This window comes from Staurois parvus, unplaced genomic scaffold, assembly GCF_062004578.1.
Source record: "Staurois parvus isolate SC_StPar_1 unplaced genomic scaffold, SC_StPar_1.0 ptg000262l, whole genome shotgun sequence".
Taxonomy (NCBI): domain Eukaryota; kingdom Metazoa; phylum Chordata; class Amphibia; order Anura; family Ranidae; genus Staurois; species Staurois parvus.
Genome location: NW_028318058.1, coordinates 8,442,986 through 8,468,912, shown reverse-complemented (window position 1 = coordinate 8,468,912; position 25,927 = coordinate 8,442,986). Strand labels below are relative to the sequence as shown.

The 25,927-nt window shown below is 39.2% G+C and overlaps 1 long non-coding RNA gene across 2 annotated transcripts in view; it reads left to right on the top strand.

Annotated features, from left to right (window-relative positions):
• LOC149459383 (uncharacterized) overlaps window positions 1–25,927 on the top strand; it is a 187,892-nt gene that overhangs the window by 136,060 nt on the left and 25,905 nt on the right. For both annotated transcript variants that reach the window (XR_016313292.1, XR_016313291.1), the window contains 2 exons: window positions 6,222–6,418; window positions 7,363–7,545. This is a non-coding gene — a long non-coding RNA (uncharacterized LOC149459383). The remainder of the gene's footprint in view (window positions 1–6,221; window positions 6,419–7,362; window positions 7,546–25,927) is intronic.

The following is a 25,927-nucleotide window of genomic DNA, read 5'->3' as shown; positions in this document are numbered from 1 at the left end:
CTGACAGGAGTGGGACCCGATGTGGTCTTCTGCTCCTGCAGACCATCTGCTTCAAGGTTCGACGTTTTGTGCATTCAGAGATGGTATTCTGCATATCTTGGTTGTGATGAGTGGTTATTTGATTTACTGTTTCTATCATCTCGAACCAGTCTGCCTGTCCTTTTCTGACCTCTGACATCAACAAGGCATTTTTTCCACACAACTGCAGCTTGCTGGATATTTTCTCTTTTTCGGACTCTTCTCTGTAAACCCTAGGGACGAGGCACTTTGGTATTTACTAGGGTAACGAGCATTGTCTTTTCCTTTCCACCCTCCTTTGTTCCATTCCCAGCAATTCAATTAATTGTAAACTCAAAGCCAGACTGAAGCCAGGAACCAGTTCTGCATTCTCCAAACTGGGAGACAAGACCTCTTTGTGTTCTTGAAGACACCTGGATAAACAACATCTCAGATGGCTAGACATGGGATTTGGTTTTCAGAAGTAACAAACTAGAGATCCACTCCCTGCTCTCTCACTGGTTCATGTCTTCTAACCTTCCTGTATCATCACACATAATAGCAGGCCTCCTGGCAGCCATTGCAGGTCTTCTGGATCAAAAAAGCTTTTTGCCCAAGTTCCTGTGGTGGAAAGGTTTCAAGGATTTTATTCCAACCTTTTTTTCAGTTCTCAAGCTGAAATTGGGCATCTGCCACATCTTAGATCTCAAGGCCCTGAGTGTCTTCATTTAGCCCAAACATTCTACATGCATTCCACCAAGTCTTTGATAGCCCCCTCCCATTAGGGAGTCTTTCCAATCTCTGCAGACATCAAGAATACATAGCTGCATATCCCTATTTTTCCAACACATCAGATATTCCTTTGCTTTGCTGTGGGTCCCCAGCGTTCTCAGTCCATGACCCTGCTATTCAGTCTTTCTTCTGGTGTGTTTACCAAGGTGCTAACTTCTGTACTTTTCAGATCATGCTTCCAAGGCATCCCCATTCTGAGAAATCTGGACAACCTCCTCTTGAGGGAACAGTCAGTACATGCCCTAAGTGACAATGTGGAGCACAGTTCAGGCCTTGAAAAGATGTTTATGGATCCTGAATCTTCAGACGTCTGCATTGGAGTCATTTATTAAGTATCTAGATCTGATCCTAGACACAGCTTAAGCCTGAATTTTTTCATTCCAGGTGTCAGATGAATACATCTGGCACTGAAGACAAGGTTGTTTCTGGCCAGGTTGCTAAGCAATCCAACTCTGGAATTCAGGAAATCCTTTCTTCTAATCTCTTGGAAGTTCCTCACAATAGATGCCGGCCTGGATAGAAATCCTAGAAACCTTGTTGGTGCAGGGGACAAGGACGTCAGAATAATTTCATCTCCCTATCAACATTCAAGAGATCTGGGAGATTTGGTTGTCTCTACGTTGCTGGATATCCTGACTGTCGGGTCATGTGATCAGGATCCAGTCAGACAACACTAAAGCAGTTGTGTACATAAACCATCATGGAGGAATCAGAAGTATTGCTGTGACAAGAGAGTCAAAAAGTTTTATGTCCCTGTTAGAATTTTATATTCCAGCCTTGTCTGCTGTTTAGATCTCAGGACTGGATGATTGCCGGGGAGAATCCCCCTCACTGCTAGAATTTGAACGTGGTTCTTTCAGCACCTCAACAACTGCCTGCTCTCCTTGTCATCACCTCTGTGAGGCCTATTTCTTAACTGGTAGCTTTGTCTTGGAAAGAACTTCTCCTGATTTTACATAAAGACAAGGTATTTTTGAGGCCAATGGGCTCTTTTCTTCCTAAATTGGCTTGAGCCTTTCACCTCTAGCAGGACATTGTACTTATATCACACTTACCCCAGTACATCAGAAGAAGGCTTTCCTTCACTGTCTGGGTGTAGCTTGTGCTGTCCCTGTCTACCTCACAGCCAGTGCTTCCTTTAGAAAGTCTCACTCATCTTTGTCAACCTGGATTGCCCCACAAATTGCAACCAGCTTATTGTTCCACTATTTCTTGGTGGCTCACACAGATTATCTTTAAAGCCTATAGTCTCAAGGATTGGATTTCACCCTTTCCCGTCAAAGTGCACTAGATCTACTAATGCTTCTTGGGATTTTCAATATCAGGCATTTGCTTCATATATTTTCTAGGCTGCCACTTGGTCTTCTGCTCACACATTGTTTTTGGCACTGTTTTGTTATAAAATTTGGACTTGCTGGTAGTGGGAGTGATTGTACCAGGCTGGTCACTGTTTCTTTATTTGCTAGTGCCCATATCCTTCTGTAGTCAGAAGCATTACCCAACTGTCTCTAAATCCTGTGTCATTCAATAAAAGGAATTTATGGCAAAAATACTTTTTAATAGATATCCATTGGCAGGCAGAGATGACATTCAACACAGTAAGTAAAAATATCAGTTAGCTCCATACCTTCTTTGACTTTTGGCACATGTAACGTTTTTGTTCTTGCTAGTTCCAAAGGCTCAGATGGAAAGAAGAATGTTAGAGTATGGAGAATGCTAGAACTATGTACACATTCAATTATGCTATTTTGATACCTTTAATTTGAATTGAACAAATATTAAATAAAAATAACCTTGTGTTTATCAGCATGTTTCTCTCATGACAGGTTTCTTTTAACAGGGATAAATCTCAATCTATGTTTGGCCGCTCCAGCTTGACAGAAGCCAAACTGACTTCTGTTTTTTCTTAGTCAGTGGCTGCAGCCAATGTACTGCAGCTGCTGGTCAGTGTATTCTGGCATCAGAATCTCCTCTGTCAGAATACAATATCCCAGTGGGAAGAATTTCTCTATCTAATAAGATAATAGTAAGCAAACTTAAATAAATAAATAAACAAAAATACAAAGTCCAATACACCTAGAGTCCAAATAAAGTCCAACTTAAAATCCAAATCCAAAGAATTCTTGCAAGTGATTTCCCAATAAATCTTTATCCCCGAATCAGATTGATGGTATACTCCAGAAAATCTTCATATACCCCAGCATAAATAAAATCAGCATAGGATCCATAATAAAGATGAGATTGCCTCCAAACATTGTTCTACCATCTTCTCCAAACACTTTCCCATAGACATTAAAATTTGATGAAAACAGCTTCCATATAGTGAGATAGTCCAAAATAACCCCACTCCTCAGCGGTAACTCTTTCTATATGGCCATACCACTCTGAAGGAGAGCCAGGCAAAGAATGGAAGTCTCCAGGGTTGGAATAGCTGCGTGTTCCAGAACCTAAAATGGCCACCACGGCACTTACGGAAAAAATGTCAATACGTCACCATGTCACGTGCCCCGGACGCGTTTCGTCACATCCGGACTTTTTCAACAGGGATAAAAAAAAAGTCCGGATGTGACGTGGTGACGTATTGACGTTTTTTCCGGAAGTGCCATGGCGGCCATTTTGGGTTCTGGAACACGCGGCTGTTCCAACCCTGGAGACTTCCATTCTTTGCCTGGCTCTCCTTCAGAGTGGTATGGCCATATAGAAAGAGTTACCGCTGAGGAGTGGGGTTATTTTGCACTATCTCACTATATGGAAGCTGTTTTCATCAAATTTTAATGTCTATGGGAAAGTGTTTGGAGAAGATGGTAGAACAATGTTTGGAGGCAATCTCATCTTTATTATGGATCCTATGCTAATTTTATTTATGCTGGGGTATATGAAGATTTTCTGGAGTATACCATCAATCTGATTCGGGGATAAAGATTTATTGGGAAATCACTTGCAAGAATTCTTTGGATTTAGATTTTAAGTTGGACTTTATTTGGACTCTAGGTGTATGGGACTTTGTATTTTTGTTTATTTATTTATTTAAGTTTGCTTACTATTATCTTATTATTTATGTACTTCAGGGGAAGGAATGCTAAGTGACTTATTGGGGTTTTGGTAGAGGAAGTGAGTGCTATTGTTTGTAAGAATTTCTCTACCTACCTTGATTGTGAAGATGGAAGAATCCATCCATGGCCAGCTTTAGTGCCACTACAAATCAAATAGGAGTTGGATAACCTGAATGGTGATGCAAACTTCTGCATGCTCGTTACACTGAACATGAAAAATAATGCACTGTACAGAAACTGTAGCATTTATCTGGCCATGGGTGAATTGAAATTCGGCCAGTTAAACAGGGACCAGCCAAATTTCATTGATTATGTTGTCGTTCCTGTTCAACAGAAGTCAATTGTTTGATTAACATCTGCCGATCAGCAGTATACTTGTTTTTTAAAGCTTGAGAGCAAAACAGGATTCCTCTATCCATGAAACAGGATTCCTCCGTCCACAAAGCAAGGTGCACAGAGGAGTTCCCCCACTGAAACATTGTATTCTAACAGCAGGACGTCATGACGCCCATGTCCCTGGCATCCAGGCCCTTTCACACGGCCTCACCACCTGGCCGCACCGGACACACCAGACCTTTCTGCAGACCTACTCATCTACGGATGATCACACAGCATGCCCCTACATCTCGACCCAAGCAGCGGGAAGACAACGCATTAGCAATCGGCACTTGGATGGGTGAGCGGACTTTGTTCTCCGACTAAGGCATTAATATACTTGGGGAGTCCCCATCAATTGATATTGCTTGGCTGAGCTATACATGTCAGATGTCCATGTCTCTATCACTGGCACACAGTGCTTCATTACAGTTTCGTATATATGCTCATCCACTGCCTATTGCACTATTGATCTTGTCATCTCAACCCGCCATTTATATATTGGCAATATTGCTATTACCACCATTATCCATGGATAACTAAATGAATTATCCCCTATGGGATCGATATGGGTCTGTTATGCATCTATATTATCTCATTGAGGATTGAGGGACTCTTCTGTGTTTAAAGTGAATTGTAACCGCTGCCTTCTTTGAATATACAAGTGTACCGTTCTGGTCATCTATTCACATCCATCCACTGGTTGTCATTTTGCCAACTTTGAGAGAGCAGCATGTCGCTTTATCCAATATCTCAGTGACTATCATCCACATATGAGGATTTTTGAGGACCGCAAGGGTCTATCATACATGCATGTAACCCCTATGAGAACCCATCGGGTCTGCCTCTACTATCAAGAAGTTTGATTTTGCCAGTCCCTTGACCATCCTTGATTGACTCTAATGTCCACATTATTCATCCATTATATTGTCCTCATCTCTTATTGATCCCAATTAGGTGTCATTGACCTTATGGTCCTACACTTTATTGGTTATCTGAGTGTGTCCCATGTGTGTGGAGTGTGTACCTGTGTGCCTGGGTGGATGTTTTACTATATGGCAACGTTGTCATGATTTTATTGGGCAGAGTGGAGGGCATTGTTGGTTTTTTTGTACTTGGTGTATTATTTTCAATAAATACAGTGTTTTTATCCACAGATTTGTTCTCCTGAGTACTTCTTTTTCAGTGAGTTATTTACTCACAGGGATTCTTTTTTACATTCTAACAGCAGGAGCCAGGGGCAGACTGACCATTTGGAAACTCAGCACTGCCTGAGGGCCTGGGTCAGTAGGGGGCCCGATGAGATGCCCCTGGTACCTTTTTCATAGGCTTTTATGAGTTTGGGCAAGGACACAGGGGCCCCATGATCCCCTATTGCCCGGGGGCCCCATGAGTTGTCAGTCCGCCCCTGAGCAGGACCCAGCGCTGTCAAAATACACTGGTCAGCAGCCATTTCTTTTTTTGTTCGTTATGCCAGCTGGCTGAGCAAAAAACTACTCATCTATGTCCAGCTTTAGTCCTATGTTGGGCAAAAATTAAAGGTTCACCCAATTGCCCCCCAATATGGTTAATTCTACTAGAGTCACAAAACAACCAGGGATAATACAGCCATTACCTGATCGAGACACAGCTTGCATGCTTTAAAAGCAAATATGCTAAATTATAGTCAGTTTCTCATATAATGTAAAGGTATGTGAAAAAAACAGCAGTTTACACTAAAGATTGGGCGATTTGGAATGGTGCATCATTTGCGCAGGACCTGGGATACTTAGCCATGCCAGTGCCCTGTGTCTACAATTCTATTATCCTCTTATGCAGTCTTTACTCATATTAATAAATTACAAGCAATCAGTAAGACTCTGTATGTAGAAGAAGAGTGTGAAAACAATATTTTATTTCATGCAGCCCCTGAAATTAATTGATGATTCCAGTGTCAGTAGATGTTATGGCTTGAGCCTCTTATTTTGGATGACGTATTGTTTTGTTCTTCTCTTTTTCTTTCAGATAACACATCTCATGAATTTGCAAGACTGGGTTCATTTGCAGTCAAACCAATGTGTATAATTTTATCCTTCTCTTCCTGAAAATGTTATCTTCCCTGTGATGGAGTTGCAATTGTCATAACAAATCTGACCTGAAGGCATTGTGTCTTCTTGTGCAGGTCTTGCTTCAATAGTCTGGAACTTACAAGTTATTTAGAGGTAAGTCAGCACAGTCGATTTATTTGCAAGAGTTATAGGACAGGATACATTACATCAATGCCTATATTTTGAAATAATATTTGCATATTAAACATTTGCAGAGTTAATAAATATTGATAGAAACAATATTATTTCTTCATTTTATGCAAGAAAATTTTCCATCAACCACAGTTGCAATGTTTTGTTTTATTTAATCAGAAAAACCACAAGTAAACTGATCTAGAAGGCACTCGCTTGTTATGCAGTTGCATACCTTATACTGTATATCCCTAATAATTTATCCTTGAATTTTCTTCCACAATGTTTTCCGGGCACACAGATCTCAGGACATTGTTTGTACTGTTAAAGTAATCACTAAATGAATTGAATCTATTTTGTTCAAACACTGTTTATCATAATCAAATGCTGTTTTTAAATACTTGTGTTCACCTTTTCCTGCATTTGCTGGATAAGAGCATTGCTGATCTCCTGCAACATTTTTACAGCCACTTTCAGTCTGCATGCATGCACCCCAGGAACTGCTGTATATTGTAACAATAGTGACATTTAGTAAAGCCCCAAACTATGTGACTTGCATGGGGGAGTCGTACTGAACGCAGTGCCACCCCCATTTCTTTGGAATTCAGTAACAAAATGGTCAGATTTAAATCTCATGTTTGTGGTGGGTAGCCAGAGAAAGTAACATATCACAAAAAAAACCTCACTAGAAAACAGCTTAGCCTAATACACAATGCGGGGAAAATTAGATTTAATACATAGGTGCCATAAAATCTCTATTAGCAGTATCATTGATAGCACTTAGCTCAGGGCCTGCAAAAGACTCCTAATGGCCCTGTCATACATTTTTATAAACAATCTAGTTAGGAATACACTTCTTTCAAACTAGGATAGCAACCTAGTGAACTTTTTCTGTTTCTCATACTTGTTATTTACTTCCTCATCAGACTACACTTCTGTGCGATTACCCACTGTACCAGCAGATGGTCCCCCATCCCTGATGAACCCATCATTCTGAGAAAACTAGGAGAGAACTAAACAGGAAGCCATCTCTCTGCGCCAATGTAGCAGGAGCTGCCAGCAATCTGCTGAATGTAACATGGAGAAGAATGGTGTCAATTAAACAAAAGGTGGGAAATGACATGGACTTTCAATGTATTGTTCATTTAAAGTGACAACTATTTCTGCGCCAATAAAAACTACAAAGTCTAAACTGCCGCTGTGCAATGTGAAAAACCCAAATAATACCAAATATACATAAACAGTGCAAAAATAGACCTCTAAATGAAATAAAACTTTTTTACATAAAGTGAATAATACTAATAAATATATCATAAACCATAAATTAATAGTGAATGTCCCCACTAATAATAAACACCAAAAGTCTGTGTATGATGAAAATAGAAATTTCCAAAAATTCTTCAAATGTAAAGAAGCTTCCACCTTCCACCCGTGCAAACCACATCAAATGCACTCACCAGATATTGGTGAATGAGAAGCCTTTAGGGATTTTAAAGGGATCCTAAACCCTCTTTAGCATCCACTCTATGGAATTCTTTACCATCAGAATAGGCTCCACCGTTCAACCGGGAGAAAAAAATCTCAAACAGTGTAATATTGCCAATCAACAATATAATTAAAAGTAAAGATTAAGGCCACTCACATGTCAGCAACTTTAAAAAGCACATTTATTGAAACCATGGTCTCCAAATGGAAAACGAGCACTTTACAGCCCCCTAATTCAGGAATCCCACATCACAGCCACAGGATAAAGCAGAGGATCCACACAGACCAGCACAGTTCCCAAAGATGGCCGCTGGAATGCACCGCTCAGCATGCGCTCCACTCACCGGAAATGACGTCAGACGCACGGAGACAGACTTAAGACAGACACAGCAGACCCAGACGTTCTTAGTCTCTCTCTGTCCCCCTCCCTTCTCGAGGTTTTAGTTTCGCAACTTAGACATAGTTGATGACATATGAAAAGTGACATTATTTCTATTCACTAGTTTTTAATAACATCTCGCACCACCCTCTTTTTTATCTTCTGTATAAAATAGAATGTAATAATAAATCTTGTTAGAATGGATACTTTAAAACACAGTGTTTGTGCCCTGTAAATCTGTTCCTGCAATTGCAGAGTTAACTTTTATTTTCAGTGTCTCAGCCAGAAATTTTCCATAACAAGCTGAACTACCTTGCTAAACTCTATCTATATCTCATATATACTGCTGTGATGGGGTTACCCTCATAACAAGTAGTTACCGATTAGTTAGGCACCAAACAGTCCTATATTACAAGGTTCAGGAGGCTAATAAAACATATTAGATGTCCTAAGTAAGAGATACATATTTGGTTTCAAATAAATAGTAATTTTATTTTGTTAAATAAACAGGGTTGTTGAATTATAACATCCAGAACCCAAAACCCAAATCAGAACTATATATAGATATACGTAGAATGCTTGGCACCAAGGGTGTGTCTGCTAATAATAATAATAATAATAATAATAAAATACTCTAGCACACCTCTAAGATCCTTCAGTTGGGTATCAATAGATTTTCTACATCCTATCCCTGGACAATCAAATGCTGCTGCATTTGACAACTGCTTCTCTCATGCGACAATAAAACTGTGAAGTATACTAAGAGAGTTATGTTTCTGAGGCCAAAATCTCTGATACATCCAACTGCATGAACTCTGCAAGAAGATTGGCATCTTTTATACTTTTACTCCCATTTATCTGTTTCTTATTGTCTGTTTTATAATATATTTTTCTGTAAACATGTTCAAATAATAATTGAAACATATTAAGCTAAAACTCTGAATTCTATAATTAGAAACTAAATAAATGTCTCTGTAGGGAGCTACTGTATTGTAAACTCTTTTACATTCCTGTTTGAACGTGGCAGCGAATGATACATTTTCTTTAAATTGCAAAATTGCGACAGCGTTTTCTGTTAAATAAGTGTTTTTCTCTTAAAACATGTAGTGGTGGCTGATGTGTGCTTGTGTGTGTTTGTGTGCATAATAGGTTAACTGCATACTTAACCTGCCCTAGTGATTATCACTGTTTACCTGGCCATAGTTGGTTTGAATCTTGGCCGGTTAAGCAGGGATCGGGAACACAATAGCTCCTGTGGTTGCCGGAAATAAAATTGCCTTAGTCTGCAGGTCCTTAGATTGATTTTCCAGAGAAGGAAAATCTCTGCACAGGTGGGATCTGAGAGTGTAATTGTCACACATTTCATTTCTCAGGACAAGTTTCCTGATGATAATAGCAATGGAACATGCCAGTGCAATGTGCTTTGGCATGGCTGCCTATAGTCTACATTGAAAGCTTTGTGATAAGATGACAATGCAGGAGAACAACTGGTGGACTGAGACAGCATTAGCATCCTTTAACAAAAAGTGTTTGAATAATGACCTTCATGGCTGTATCACAACGTTTTATTTTAATCACTTGCCCTCCAGAGGATTTACCCCCCTTCCTGACCAGGCCAATGCTGTACCCAAATTAAATTTATGTCCTTTTTTTCCCATAAATGGAGCTTTCTTTCGGTGGTATTTGATCGCCTGTGCATTTTAATTTTTTGTGCTATAAACAAAAAAAATTGACAATTTTGAAAAAAAAACCCCACAATATTTTTGACTTTTTGCTGTTAAACATGTCCAGTAAAAAAATTTAAAAAATCAAATTACGTCATAAATTTAGGCCAAAATGTATTCTTCTACATGTCTTTGCTAAAACATATCCCAATACATGCAAATTAATTGATTTACGTGAAAGTTATACAAATGGCGGTATATATACTGGAATTTTTCTTTTTTTCTTTTTTATACTAGTAATGGTGGCGATCAACGACTTATAGCAGGACTGTGGTGGACATTCTGACACTGGGAGGAACCTGACTTAAAGTCACTGACATCCCCAGTGACACCAATACAGTGATCAGTGCTAATAAAAAGCACTGACACTGTACTAATGACACTGGGCAGGAAGGGGTTAACATCTGGGGCGATGGAAGAGTTAACTCTTTGCTGTGTGTTTTTTACAGTGTGCTGTGTGCTGTACTTTATTGTGTAAGCATGCTGCTTTGTATTGCTCTGCTATGCAGAGCAATACAAAGCAGTGTGCTGGAGCTGACAGGGGAGAGATCTGTATTGTTTACATACAAACCTCTCCCCTGTCAGTGATACTCAGCGATCGCCGGGTGGTGGTGGGGAATCACCGGCCGGGACCCGGTGACTGACAGCTGAAGCCACCAATGGCAGCACGGATAGGGCCCTACCCTACCCGGAAATACAAAATCATGTATTTATACATGATTTTGCGCAGCCCTGCCGCTCTGTAGCGGCAGTGGTTAATGACAGCTGCAGGATTAAAAATACTGAAAATTACTTTTGAAAATACATTAACATGTTAAACTTTATATGACATTTTAGTGCTTCTGATTACACATACTTTAAAGAGAAGCTCACTGCTCACCCTTAAATTTAGATATGAGAACACTGTAAATTCTTTTCTGTTCACTCTTTGCCAAAAATGAATTTACAATGGGCTTTTTTTATTTTTGGCTGGAGTTCTGCTCTAAATTCATCAGCTAAGACTTACATATAATGTATTAGACTTGGGAAACCAGAGATGATTATTCTGGTCAACATGCTATATTAGGTATGTTGGAACTGACTCTAAAGCAAATACAAATTTCATTAATAAAAATCTTTTTGTCCATATTGTAAGTTTCAGTTGCCATGTGTCTGTTAGGTGACATCAGCCATGATGTAGTGTTGCATTTCTGGAGGACATGATAAGGGTAACAATGACACCGATAGGTTTTTGTTTTAGATACCTTTTTTCAAGCTTGGCTTAGCCGATCTTACATATATACAAGTTTGCAGCATTCTGATGATTTTTCATCCTGAAGATAGTCAAATTGTGCTTGCATTCAATTGCTCATTAAGGTCTAGGGCATCTTTATGATGACTGGCTGCTATGGGTTTATGTGGTTTACATTGCTCTTTGCAAGTGAGCACAATGGTAATACTCATTGTTGTGTTCCAGTAAACTTTATTGACATAATTACATTTACATAATTGAAGGACAAATGTTAAAGCTGAAATCATCTACAAAAATACACAACTCTAAAATGGCATGCTCTGAGAGATTGTATTTTAAGGAGAAGGAATTAAATATCTTGGCTGCATTGATATGCCTTTTCACTGGTCATTTTGAATTCAACCTCCCTGTATTGGAAACATAATGTAATTAACATTGAGGTCTTTGTGGCTCTTTTTTGAGAAATTAAATACTATGACTCACTAGGGCATTATCTGAACAAACCTCTCAGGATAATGACTTAATCTCAGAGATTGCTATCTGGCTCCATTCCGACACAGCAAAGAACTAAAAGCCAACCATTAATCTTATTTAGGAGTCCTCTGGAAATTTTCCTCAGACTCTCTTATACATCCAAGAAATAAATCCCTGATGTGCTAGCTTAAAGTTAGCAATATTTTAGTGTGCAGAATTAGCACATGTAGACCTTAATGCAGATCACTGATGGAAAATTATTTTTATTTTTATCTTATTAATAAACAGATGCAAGAAATTTGATCTTCTTGTAGTAAAATTATAAGACATCTGAAATACATTAATGTGATTATTTAGATAAAAATAGACTACCTTAAAATTATGGTAGTTTATACATAAATTCATATTGCTCAGAAATGCTCATACATTCATATGCTGTTTACACATGCATTTGATTTTAATTTGATGTTTTTAAATAAAGATGCTTATAATGCAAGGGTATCAGAAGATATTCAAAGTCCAGGCTTAGTCACATTCATGACAGACAGCAGACAGAAGTGCAAGGTAGGGCATGGTAAACTCACAATAAACAGAAGAGATACATATACAGTTGTGTTCAAAATAATAGCAGTGTGTTGAAAAAAGTGAATAAAGCTCAAAATCCTTCTAGTAGCTTTTATTTCCATACACACAAATGCATTGGGAACACTACACATTCTATTCCAAATCAAAACATGAAGAAAAATATATCAAATTTGTGTTGTTCCTCTAAAAAAAATGAAGAAAAGTGAATATTAGACTGTTCAAAAAAATAGCAGTGTTTGTATTCTTCTTTACAAACTCAAACATTCACTATATAAACTGAAAAATGTTTGAAGATTTTGCTTTCCTTTGAATCAATTCATATTTAGTTGTATAAGCACTGTTTCTGAGAACTGCTGTACATCTGTGTTGCATGGAGTCAACCAACTTCTGGCACCTGTGAACAGGTATTCCAGCCCAGGATGATTGGACTACATTCCACAGTTCTTCTCTATTTCTTGGTTTTGCCTCAGAAACTGCATTTTTGATGTCACCGCACAAGTTTTCTATTAAATTAAAATCCGGGGATTGGGCTGGCCAGTCAATGTGCTCTTTGGCAAATTGTAACCTCTTCAGCACATCTTTTTTTCAACAGTGGGACTTTGCAGGGGCTTCTTGCAGATAGCTTGGCTTCACATAGGCGTCTTCTAATTGTAACAGTACTCACAGGTAACTTTTAACATTCTTTGATCTTCCTGGAGCTGATTGTTGGCTGAGTCCTTGCCATTTTGGCTATTCTTCTATCCATTTGAATGGTAGTTTTTCGCTTTCTTCCACGTCTTTCAGGTTTTGATTGCCATTTTAAAGCATTTACGATCATTTTAGCTGAGCAGCCTATCATTTTCTGCGCTTCTTTATGTTTTCCCCTCTCCAATCAACTTTTTAATCAAGGTACGCTGTTCTTTTGAACAATGTCTAGAACGACCCATTTTCCTCAGAATTTCAGAGAGAAATGCACTGTAACCAGCATGTACAACATTTAAATAAGGGCAATAATTGCCACCTGTTTTTCAAAGAATGAATAACCTCACTAATAGAACTCCACAGTGCTATTATTTTGAACATGCCCCTTTCAATTAGTGATTCAATTACACAGAATCAGCAGCATGCATGTCATGACTGTTGGGTCTGTTGGATTTCTATTACTCTACTACACCAGCTAGTAAATTATTTGCCATGTAGAAATATCATTTCTACCAAAAACAGTGATTGATCAGGTTAGTGATGTCTGACTGCTATTATTTTGAACACAACTGTATTATAGTACAGGCTGAGATCAAGGCAGGCAGCAGACAGGTTTACACCAAGGGTCTCCCAACTTTTCAAATTGAGGGACCAGACTGTGGCCAGTTAGAGTAGGAAATGCCCCAGCATCAGTGGGAGTAAGCTATGTCTCAGGCTTGGTGATAAGTGGGAGTAAATTATTTACATGGCACCTGTGGTCAGTAGGAGAACTAGTGCTCCAACATTGGTATTAATGGAAGAAATGTTGCCTCATTGTCAGAGTCAGTGGATGGAGTGGTGCCTCATTGTTGTTATCAGTGGAATAGTGCCTCATATCAGGATGAAAAATAGTCTCCAAGAGTTGGACAAACACATGAACAGGACCCCATTTGGCCCATGGGCCATAATTTGTAGACCACTGGTTTACCCCATAGAACAGGACAGGTTGCACTTATAACTATATTATAGGACAGTGTTTCTCAACCTTTTTTCAGTAAAGGCCAATTTTAAAATTATGGACAATCTCAAGGCACCCTTTAACATTCTGCACACTCTCAAGGCACCCCATTCTAAAATGTAAAAAACTATTCTAATAGTTTTACATAATGCAGCATCATCCACACATGTAGGACACCGAACGTTGGAGGTAATTTATTCTTCCAAAGCAAATATTCCTTTGCAAACTGATACTGACTAGTATTTCAGTATTTCTCCCTTAGTTTCTCTCCCTCGCTCAGCTAATGTGACCCCACTGCTGATAAAGAGGGGCAGGGGAGGGGCAAACAAGGATGCTGTGCAGGCGCCCAATGTCCTTCTTATAAACTAATGATGTAATTGGTTGGTAGGATGCCGGCAGCTGGCAGGTTGTAAAAATGCACAATGAAAACCTATGGCTTTGTGTAACTAAAAGGCAGGCTTAATCTATCTGCTGGCTTGTATACAATTTTTGGGCAGTTTTTGAGCACATTGCCAAAGCACCCCTGAAAAAGCCTGCAGACACCCTGGTTGAGAAAGGCTATTATAGGACAAGTTGAAATCTAGGCAGAAAGCAGACGCAAAAAGAGTAAAACAGCTATGTCAGGATAGGCTACAGACAAACTACTGTAAGTCACTAGATACTGTCTTTTGATGGTCATTAAAAATGGATCCATGTGCAGCATCTGCTTGTTTTCTATTGATAATCAGGGCAACACAAAAGCTCTTGTGTCACACACTGTGGTAGTGGGATAGAATGGCCTATCTTTTTGCAGGAGGCCATCTAAGACCAGTTCTAGCGTTGGAATTGTCATTTTTTTTTTAATTCCTATGTAACCCTTTTTTTAACATTTAGGTAATCTTTATAAAGTTATGAGTTTATATCATGTGATGAGTTTAGATTTAAATTTAGGTAATAGTTATAGGAATGATAACATAGTACATTTTGTTATATTATTGGTATACAGATGCAAGATTAGCCTAAAAACTCATTGAAACTCAAGGTAAATATTTTACTAAAACAAAATCTGATTTTAAGCTTCGCTGACAGAGCAGCTTTAGCTGTATAATTCTAACAGATGGCATCTCTTGAAAGTAATTACCTAACAGCTCATAATAAACACTGGAAGATGTATGTTCAATGCACATGTTGCTACACAGCTGTTGGTCAGTACTTCCTAATTAATATATTTTGTCCAAGTACTTTAATTTTGCTAGTGTATCTAGGTAGATCATTTCTATGATAGTAGTCCATGTGGAAATTGGTTATTGTGAAATCAGCAAAAGGCTACTTAATAAGGTCATTTCAATATTTACCTTAAAGTAATTATTGGGGCAATATGTTTACTGACTTGTGATATTTGACTGTTATTGTCTTTTATGTACAGATTTGTAGCATCTCAGCTTGTCTGTATGGCTTCCCAGCAGAGCAACTGCTGAGAAAAAAAATCTCATTCACACAGAGAGTACATCTTGATAAAAATATTCAGTAGACTTAATAGAGAGAAGCAGTAAGGGGCTGTGTTACTTGGATCTAGTGTGCTGTGGCAACGAGCTGCAATGGGATCACAAAAGACAGTCCTCACCAGTTCCTATTGTGGTGCTTCCTCACTAGCCAGAGCACTGCTACGGTTTTCTCTAGCTGTTTTTGGACCAAAAATGCTGGGCTTATTTGGATAAACATATCTTATATAAAGCCTATTTAAAGTAAGTGTGTCTTTAAAGTGCCAAAAAAGGTCCCCTGCAAAAAAGATTGTAAATGCTAACCTCTCCCAACACAATGTACCTACAGTTGTGACCAAAATTATTCAACCCCCACTGAAATTGAGTGTTTTGGCCAGTTTGACATTGCTTTTGATCATTCAGTCATCTTGCTTACATTTACATTAAAGAGGCACTTGTAGGTCAGACAAATATAACATAACAGTTATAATGAAATAACCACAAATGTCTTTTCTGTGCTCACAGCATTATCAGTTTTATTCAACCCCCAAGTGACATTCAATCTTAGTACTTAGTACAGCATCCTTTTACAGTTATAACAGCTTTTAAACGTGAAGCATAGCTTGACACAAGTGTCTTGCAGCGATCTACGGGTATCTTCGCCCATTCTTCATGGGCAAAGGCCTCCAGTTCAGTCACATTCTTAGGCTTGCGCACTGCAACTGCTTTCTTTAAGTCCCACCAGAGGTTCTCAATCGGATTTAAGTCTGGTGACTGCGATGGCCACTCCAAAATGTTCCAGCCTTTCCTCTGCAACCATGCTCTAGTGGACTTGGAGGTATGCTTGGGATCATTGTCCTGTTGAAAGGTCCAACGTCTCCCAAGCCTCAGGTGTGTGACGGACTGCATCACGTTTCCATCCAATATCTCCTGGTACTGAAGAGAATTCATGGTACCTTGCACACGCTGAAGCTTCCCTGTACCTGCAGAAGCAAAACAGCCCCAAAGCATGATTGACCCTCCACCATGCTTCACAGTAGGCAAGGTGTTCTTTTCATCATAGGCCTTGTTCTTCCTCCTCCAAACATAGCGTTGATCCATGGGCCCAAACAGTTCTAATTTTGTTTCATCAGTCCACAGAACACTATCCCACAACTTTTGTGGTTTGTCCACATGGCTTTTGGCATACTGCAGTCGACTCTTCTTATTCTTTGGAGACAGCAAGGGGGTACGCCTGGGAGTTCTGGCACGGAGGCCTTCATTACGCAGTGTGCGTCTTATTGTCTGGGCTGAAACTTCTGTACCCACATCTGACAAATCTTTTCTCAGTTCCTCAGCAGTCACACGGGGACTTCTCTCCACTCTACGCTTCAGGTAGCGCACAGCAGTCGAAGTCAGCATCTTCTTTCTGCCACGACCAGGTAGCGTTTCAACAGTGCCCTTTGCCTTGAATTTGCGAATGATGCTTCCTAAGGTGTCTCTTGGTATGTTTAACATCTTTGCAATCTTCTTATAGCCATTGCCCTTCCTGTGAAGAGAAATCACCTCTTCTCTTGTCTTCCTGGACCATTCTCTTGCCTTCACCATGTTTGTAACCACACCAGTAAATGTCTAGAAGGAGCTGAGTATCACAGTCATTTTAAAGCTGCCTAATTGGTGCTTATTATGCTTGATTGCTGCTCGGTGACATCCACAGGTGTTTTCAATACCTGATGGAAAGCACCTGTATGAACCTCTGTTCTTCAGAGTGGTAGTCTTTAAGGGGTTGAATAATTGTGGCAATGAAGAAACCACATAAGAACCATTTACTACTGTATTACATAAACAATTGATGTCATTTTAGTTGCATTTGGGTAGTTACAACGTCCTTGTAGGATTTGATTCTGAATACAATTCCAAATGTACACTATAGTCCCTAAACCCCTTTACAGCATTGGGGGTTGAATAATTTTGGTCACAACTGTATCTCCGCTGCATAGAATCTGCCAGGATGCTAACACTTCTGGAGTGTCAGTTTATAATGGGCAATACAGTGATGGATGGCAGGATAGTCAACTATAGACATGTGTAGTTTGTTTCGTTACACATTCGAATTCGGACAAATTTTTCATTATTCAGATGTCTCCGAATTTCCGAATTACAATAGTAACGAATCCAAAATAACTTAACGAACTTTTGACAAAATCAAATTTGAATACGATAGGAATAGAATAGAACAGAATAGAAAAGAAGAACATAGAATAAAATAGAATATAACTGTCTTCCAAAATTCAATATCAAATTGAATGAATTTGAAATCAAATAAAATAGATTAGAATAGCATAGACAAGAAAATAATAGAATAAAATAGAAAGAATATAACTGTCCTCTGAAGCTTAAATTTCAAACTGAATAAATTCAAATAGAATAGAATAGATTAGAAAAAAAACAAAAGAATAGAACAACATAGAAAGAATATAACTGTCTTTCCAAATTTGAATTTTGAATAGAATAAATTTTAATTAGAATAGAAAATATTAGAATAGAACAGAATAGAAAATAATAAAATAGAGTAGAATTGAAAACCAATAGAACAGAATAAAATAGAAAGACTATAACTGTCTTCTGAAATTAGAACTTTGAATAGAATTAATTTGAATAGAATAGATTAGAATAGAATAGAAAATAATAGAATAGATTAAAATAGAATAGAAAAAAACAGAATAAAATAAAATAGAAAGAATATAATTGTCTTCCGTAATTAGAATTTTAAATAGAATAGATTAGAACAGAATAGAAAAGAAAAGAATAGAGGAGAATAGAATAAGCAATAGAATAGACTAAAATGGAAATAATATAACTGTTTTTCGAAATTCAAATTTAGAATAGAATAAATTTGAATTCGAATAGAATAGATCAGAATAGAATAGAATAGAATATAATAGAATAAAAAAAAATAATAGAATAGTTTAAAATAGAAAGACTATAACTGCTTTCCGAAATTTGAATTTCGAATAGAATAAATTTGAATTCTAACAGAATAGATTAGAATAGAATAGTAAAATTAGAATAAAATAGAAAAGAATAGAATAGAATAAAATAGAAAGAACATAACGTGTCTTTTCGAATTTCCAATAGAATTAATTCAAATAAAATAGAATAGAAAAAAACAATAGAATAGAATAAAATAGAAAGATTATAACTGTCTTCCGAAATTCAAATTTTGAATAGAATAAATTTGAATTCAAATAGAATAGATTAAAATGGAATAGAATAGAATAGAAAAAATCAACAATAGAATAGATTAAAATAGAAATTAACAATAAAATAGAATATACAGAATAGAAAATAAGAGAATAGAAAAGAATGGAATAGAAAACAACTATAAAATAGAATAGAACAGAATAGAAAGAATCTAACCATTTTCTAAAATTCGAATAGAATAAATTAGAATTGGAATTGCAATTCAGATTTGGTCTAATTGAATTTGAATACATTCTAATCGAATCCGAAAATGAAACGACATTAATTCCGAAAACAAATTTCATGAAACAAAATTATTTAAATAACGAATCGAAGTGAAGTGAATTTTGTTCATTCTGCACATGTCTAGCGCCAGCAGACTTTCTCCCCCTTTCTAAGTGGGGTGTTAGCAAACTATTGGGGGGAGCCCATGCAATTAGGTTGCATGGTGCCACTGTAGCCAATTTCTGTTATGGCAAATGTCTAAAAAGTGGCACACTTGCATAAAAGTTGTCCACGTACAAATGGTATCCCTTATGGAACAAGAGTGACAATAAGTCCCACACTATCTTGCCACTGCTCCCCATGTAGTCTGGTCATCTGGGGGGCTCCACTTGACTGTCTTTTCTCTCATAAATTCTATATTGGTATGTATAGCCTGTGGCCCTTTCACAGAGCTTATACATTTTGACCCCATATCTGGCATGCTTTCTGGAGAGATTTTTCTTAGTTACAACCCTCTGCACAATGCTTTACACCCTTTCTTGCAAACAGGGATTTTTAGTTCACATGCATTGCAATGCATGCTTAAGCTGGCTAACTGTGTCAAAGTAATCCCTCTCTGGCCAGGCCCTACACTACACTACACTACACTACACTATACTACACTACACTACACCACACTATACTACACTACAACAACCTACACCACTGCACTTCAGTACAATACACTACTCTACACTACACTATATTACTACAGTACTCTACGCTATGCTACACTATGTTACTGTACACTGCACTACTCTATATTACATAGAAGCCTAGACACAAAGAAAAATAATGGCAGAAAAGGGACAAAGTGCTCCATCTGGACTGCCCTATTTTGTAATGTTTTTTTAATTTTTTTTAAACTTTTTTTCAGTAATTACACTACATTACTATATACTACACAAGTCTACGCTACAGTACAATACTCTACCCTACGCTATGCTACACTACAATACACTACACTACTCTACTCTGCACTATTATATGCTACACTACCTACACTACACTACCCTGCACTATACTACACTACACGGTAGCATGGTGATAGTTGTGCTGCCCTCTTCTTTGCTATTTAAGAAGATGATCTCCGGTTCTGTTGGAAACAAAAAAGACACAGATTAGATCAGTAACTAATAGAAAACCAGAAGGGGAACACCATCCATGTCATACTCAAAGGAGAACAGAAGGGCCCCAAATTCATCATCTGCTGGGTTGGCTGGATCCCAATCATCTCATCATCAACCTGTAGAAGAAACAGAAATATGCTTAAGTAATTACAATATAAAAAGTCAGTTCTATAAACAATCACTTTGTTCAGAAATAGTAAAAATGCTATATTTTTTAGCAAAAGGAGTGTGATGCGTACTTGAATGGGCTGAGGAATAAAAAAGGGCAAGTAGAGTTCTGCTCCATCCACTGTCCAATGCAGCCTGAATGGAATTGGTGGGAGCAGAGTAGTTGCATAGTATCTTCTCTCACTTCAAGGTCCCCAAGGCAGATTGCACAGATGGGCCTGTCTTCGCATTGCTGGTCACTGGCTGGTGGTCTCTCTGCTTTTGGTTCAGCAGCAACGATGCATTCCCTCGATGAACAACTTCTTTGTCTGGAGATGGCATTCTCTCTTCTCTCCCGATGTGCTCTGGAACAGGTCCTGTTAGCTACAAGGGAGTCTTGGCCTGTAATAACAACAACTGGAGTTTTAATAAATAGTAGATAACAGTGCAGTGTTATAGTACTAGTAAAAACCACTAACAGTGTATAAATAATCAGTACATATATAAGTCAATATAAATGTCCAGAATGTCTGCACTCAAATCATTTGTGCATTAACACATTCTAATGGGCAGAATTACTTAGTAATCTGGCCAATTGAATGTATTTATGCTCATACGTACATAGCATGGGTGCGTATATATATATATGTGTGTGTTTGTGTGTGTGTGTATATATATAGGTGTGAAAAGCCTTATAGGGGGTACTCAGGGCTGCTGTTAGAAACCACAGGGCCCCATACAGCCAACCTGACAGCCAACTGGACCCTTCCCCTACTCTCCATCCTGAAGGATCCTATTGTATGCTTGCAGCTGCCAGCGGGAAGGAGAAGAGTGAAGCTGGCAGCACTGCGGGGATAGGGGGGCCTGGGGCAAGGGGGAGTCATATGATGCACAGGCAGGGTGATCAGTGCAGGGGGCAATCACTGGAACTGATCCCCTGTATGGCAGAGAGAGCCATTCAGGGGATCAGTTGCAGTAATTGATCCCACCATGGCGATCACCTTTCGTGCTGCCTGGGCCCCCCGTTTGCCTGTGCCCTGTACAGGAGGACTGGTGGTACTGCTGTGTATATACTCCAGATCTCTGCACTCTGTACCTTACCCACTCTTGACTCCTGCACATTGTATATTACATACACCTTACCCCTGCACTCTGTACAATATCCACTCCTGACTTATGCATTATGTACATTATTTTTACTCCTGCACTCTTTACATTGGAGCCATTTACCAAAACTTTACGCTGATCATAAAGTTACAGCTAAACTTTAAGGGTTTTCAAAGGTTAGACATGTTTCTCTAAGTGTAAAAAAAAAACATACACACCCACTACTGAAAACCTGTGTAATCTATTTTTCATTAGATTGTTTCTTACTATGTTTTTTAACCTCCTTGAAATGCCCTCATGAGCTCCCAAACCTTGCAGTTTCCTGCTTACTTCCTTTTGTTTGGCATAAGCATGTACTGTATACTGCTCTATGCACACTACAAATCCCATAGTCCATTAGGCCTTCTCTTGTACACAGACAGGAGGAGGAGCCAGGGAGGAGGGACACCTCTCTGCATGAGCTGCGCTGATGATCTGAGGTCTGCAGTGAGTTTAATATGGATGAAGAATTACAGGGGAGCTGAAGGGAGAATGTCACCAGCACTCCGAGGATCACAAATATTGGTCCAAACGTTTTAATGAATATCACATAGTTACAGCAAGGCAACGTTTTGGAGTCTCGCAGGACCCCTTCATTAGGCATGTGTTGTTACATGTCTGATGAAGGGGTCCAGCAAGACTCCGAAATGTTGCTTTCTGTAACTATGTGATCGTTCATTAAAACTTTTGGACCCGAACTGGTGATCCTCGGAGTGCTGGTGACATTCTCCCTTGCTGGTTCCAGCCGACGGTCACTGCAGCACCCAGTTATACACACAGCCATTTTTAATACAGGAACGTGTGCATTTGGATTGTACACTTATAGGGGAGGGGAACACAGCGACCAAGAAGGAGGTGGAGGGGGGCAGGTAACAAGAGTGTACACTTAGGGGGATGATTTGGGATTTTGTACACTTATTGGGATTTTTTTTTAACAAAGAGCAGAATACATTTTGGCCTAAATTTATGAAGAAATTTTATTTTTTAAATTTTTTATTGGGTGTGTTTTATAGCAAAAATTCAAAAATATTGTTTTTTCTTCAAAATTGTCAGTCTTTTTTTTTGTTTGGAGCACATAAAATAAAAAATGCAGAGGTGTTTAAATACCACCAAAGAAATCTCTATTTGTGGGAATACAATGACATAAATTTCATTTACGTACAGTGTTGCATGACTGCGCAATTGTCAGTTAAAATAACGCAGCACCTTATCACAAAAAATGGCCTGGTCAGGAAGGGGGGTGAATCCTCTGAAGGGGAAGTGGTTAACACCTCACAACTAATATAGCCAACACATTTTGAGGATCAAAACATATTCCCTTCATCAGGGCTTAGGATCTAGTCCAGGGGTGGGCAAACTTTTTGACTTGAGGGCCGCAATGGGTTCATATATTGGACCCGGGGGCCGGACCAAGAGTAGATGAATGATGTGTATGTGTCATCCATAGTAAGTATAGTAATATTCCCCCATAGTAAGCATAGTAATTAAACCCCCATAGTAATTAATCCCCCATATAGTAATTCATCCCCCATATAGTAATTCATCCCCCATAGTAATTCATCCCCCATATAGTAATTCATCCCCCATAGTAATTCATCCCCCATAGTAATTCATCCCCCATAGTAATTCATCCCCCATATAGTAATTCGTCCCCCATATAGTAATTCGTCCCCCATAGTAATTCATCCCCCATAGTAATTCATCCCCCCTATAGTAATTCATCCCCCATATAGTAATTCATCCCCCATAGTAATTCATCCCCCATAGTAATTCATCCCCCACATAGTAATTCATCCCCCACATAGTAATTCATCCCCCATATTAATTCATCCCCCATATTAATTCATCCCCCATATAGTAATTCATCCCCCATATAGTAAGTCCTCCATATAGTAATTCATTCCCCATATAGTAAGTCCCCCATATAGTAATTCATTCCCCATATAGTAAGTCCCCCATATAGTAATTCATTCCCCATATAGTAAGTCCTCCATATAGTAATTAATTCCCCATATAGTAAGTCCCCCATATAGTAATTCATTCCCCATATAGTAAGTCCTCCATATAGTAATTCATTCCCCATATAGTAAGTCCCCCATATAGTAAGTCCCCCATATAGTAATTCATCCCCCATATAGTAAGTCCCCCCCCCTGTGTCAATTCACTTACCTTTGGTCCGCGCGTTCCTCTCGTATTCCCGCGCCGTTCTGGTCTTCAGGGAGGACTGTGAGAGGAGTTCGTCACGCTGCCCCGCCTACATCCTGGCTGCCCCGCCTACATCCTGACAGCTGCAGAGTCCTGACGTCCGAGAGGAGGGAGGGGGGCGGCCATCCGAGAGGGGGGGCGGCCATCCGAGAGGAGAGGAGGGGAGAGGAGGAGAGGAGGGAGGGGAGGGGAGAGGAGGGAGGGGAGGGGAGAGGAGGGAGGGGAGCGGGCGCCCGGCACACAGGAGAGCCGCATCTAAATTTGTAAAGAGCCGCGGCTTGCCGACCACTGGCCTTGCGGGAGCCTAGCTCCGCGGGCCGGATTAAAAGGTCCGCCGGGCCGTATACGGCCCGCGGGCCGTAGTTTGCCCATTGCTGATCTAGTCAGAACTTGAATGGACTCAGTGGATTGCAATGGATTTATTCTCTATTCATCTGCAAGGGTAAGAAATAACTGGATCAGTCAATCATCAAAAGTGCCATTGTTAAAGGCAGTAATACCCATTACTATTTGGTGTGCCACTCATTCTGTGGATCTGTGTTTCAAATTACCATGGACAGGCTTGTAGCAAACAAGTGTCTAAAGTGTCTAAGAAAAGAGGCAGAAATTGTTACATCTACATTTGTTCTAAGTTAAGTAATCAAAGTACTGAGCACAAAGAATCATTTTAACAGCCAAACAACTAGATGAAGAGGACAGCAATATGATTATGTTTCTCACAACTATCATCATTAGAGACATGTAGGCGTTGATTTACTAAAGGCAAATAGACAGTTGCTCTCTGCAAAGTGCAGTTGTGCCAGAGCTTAGTAAGTGAGGCGAAGCTTCACCTTGCAAAGAATACCTAATCACATGCAAGGCAAATAAAAAAACAGCATTTTTGCTTGCACATGACTGGATGGTGGAAGTCAGACGAGCTTCTTCTCATTTACTAAGATCTGGAGCTACTGCACTTGCACAGTACACAGTCTATTTGCCTTTAGTAAGTCTCCACCATAGTGTTTGCCATTGCTGAGCTCCTTTTGAAAAAAAAAGCTAGTTGCTTGGCTATGCTCTGCTTCAGTAACTGAGTCATAGACCCATGCCTAACTTTCTAGTAGTCTTGAATGGTACCCTAAACTCCCACATTGTTCATAATATGTAATGGAGACAGCCAGTGAACTCCCTCTGTACTCCCAGTTGAAAAGGTGTCTAGAGAAAGTGAGAATTTTTCTGGAATCCTCTGTAGCAGTTAGACAGGTAGTGAAGGATGTGCTTCCTGCTTCTCGACTGACTGCTCTAGCAATGAACACTCTTCAGGTCTATAAGACAGCAGCAGGGGGTCTTAGCACCCATCTGGCTCACATTTAGCATAAAGGGGACCCTAAATACCAGAATGCTTGTTCAGCTGCACACTTACACATTTAGTTTGCTTACCCATTTATACAAGAAGTGGAATGCAGAATCAGGATGTCAGCCAAATACCTAACATACAGTATTTAGAAGAAGAGGATAGAAACACACACACACACACACACACATATATTATTTTTTATTATTATTATTATTATTATTATACAGGATTTATATAGCGCCAACAGTTTGCGCAGCACTTTACAAAATGAAGGTAGACATTAAAGATACAATACAATTTGGTAACATTTACAGTACAATTTGGTAAAAGAAGAAACAGAGGGCCCTGCTCGTTACAGCTTGCAATCTAGGAGGAAGGGTTGAGTGATACAAAAGGTTATAGCTGTGGGGGATGACCTGATGGAGGAAATAAGCAATTTACTAGTTAGAAGCCAGATAGGCTTCTTTAAAGAGAACTGTTTTCAGGAATCATCTGAAGGTGGATAGATTAGGAGATAGTCAGACAGATTGGGGTAGGGAGTTCCACCTCCTTTCCGTACACTAGCGAGTCCAGAGGAGACCATCATGGGAGAGGCAGCAGGAGAGGGAAAGTCAGATTCATGAAGCCAAGTTTCCATAATTGCAAGCAGGTTAAAGGAGTTTGTGATAAAAAGGTAATGGACAGAGGTGAGTTTATTACAGACAGAGTGGGCATTCCAAAGGGCACAGGAAAAGGGGAGGGTGGTTCTAGGAAGAAAAGGAATAGTAACCAGATTGTGTGGGTTGCGGCCACTGTTAGAGGATAGAGCGTGCCGGGTGTATTGGTCAAAGGAATATTGGAGTATGACTTATATGGAGGGACAGGTCCCAGTGTCCTGGAGGTTTTATTAGTATGTGGGCTCAGAATTTGCAGCAGTTGATGAATACAGTAATAAGGTGAAGACAGGAGTGAGGGTGATATATATAAGCTGTGGGGTGGAGAAGAGGGGTGAAGGACAGAGAGTTTGAAGAGAGAGGATACAACTGTAA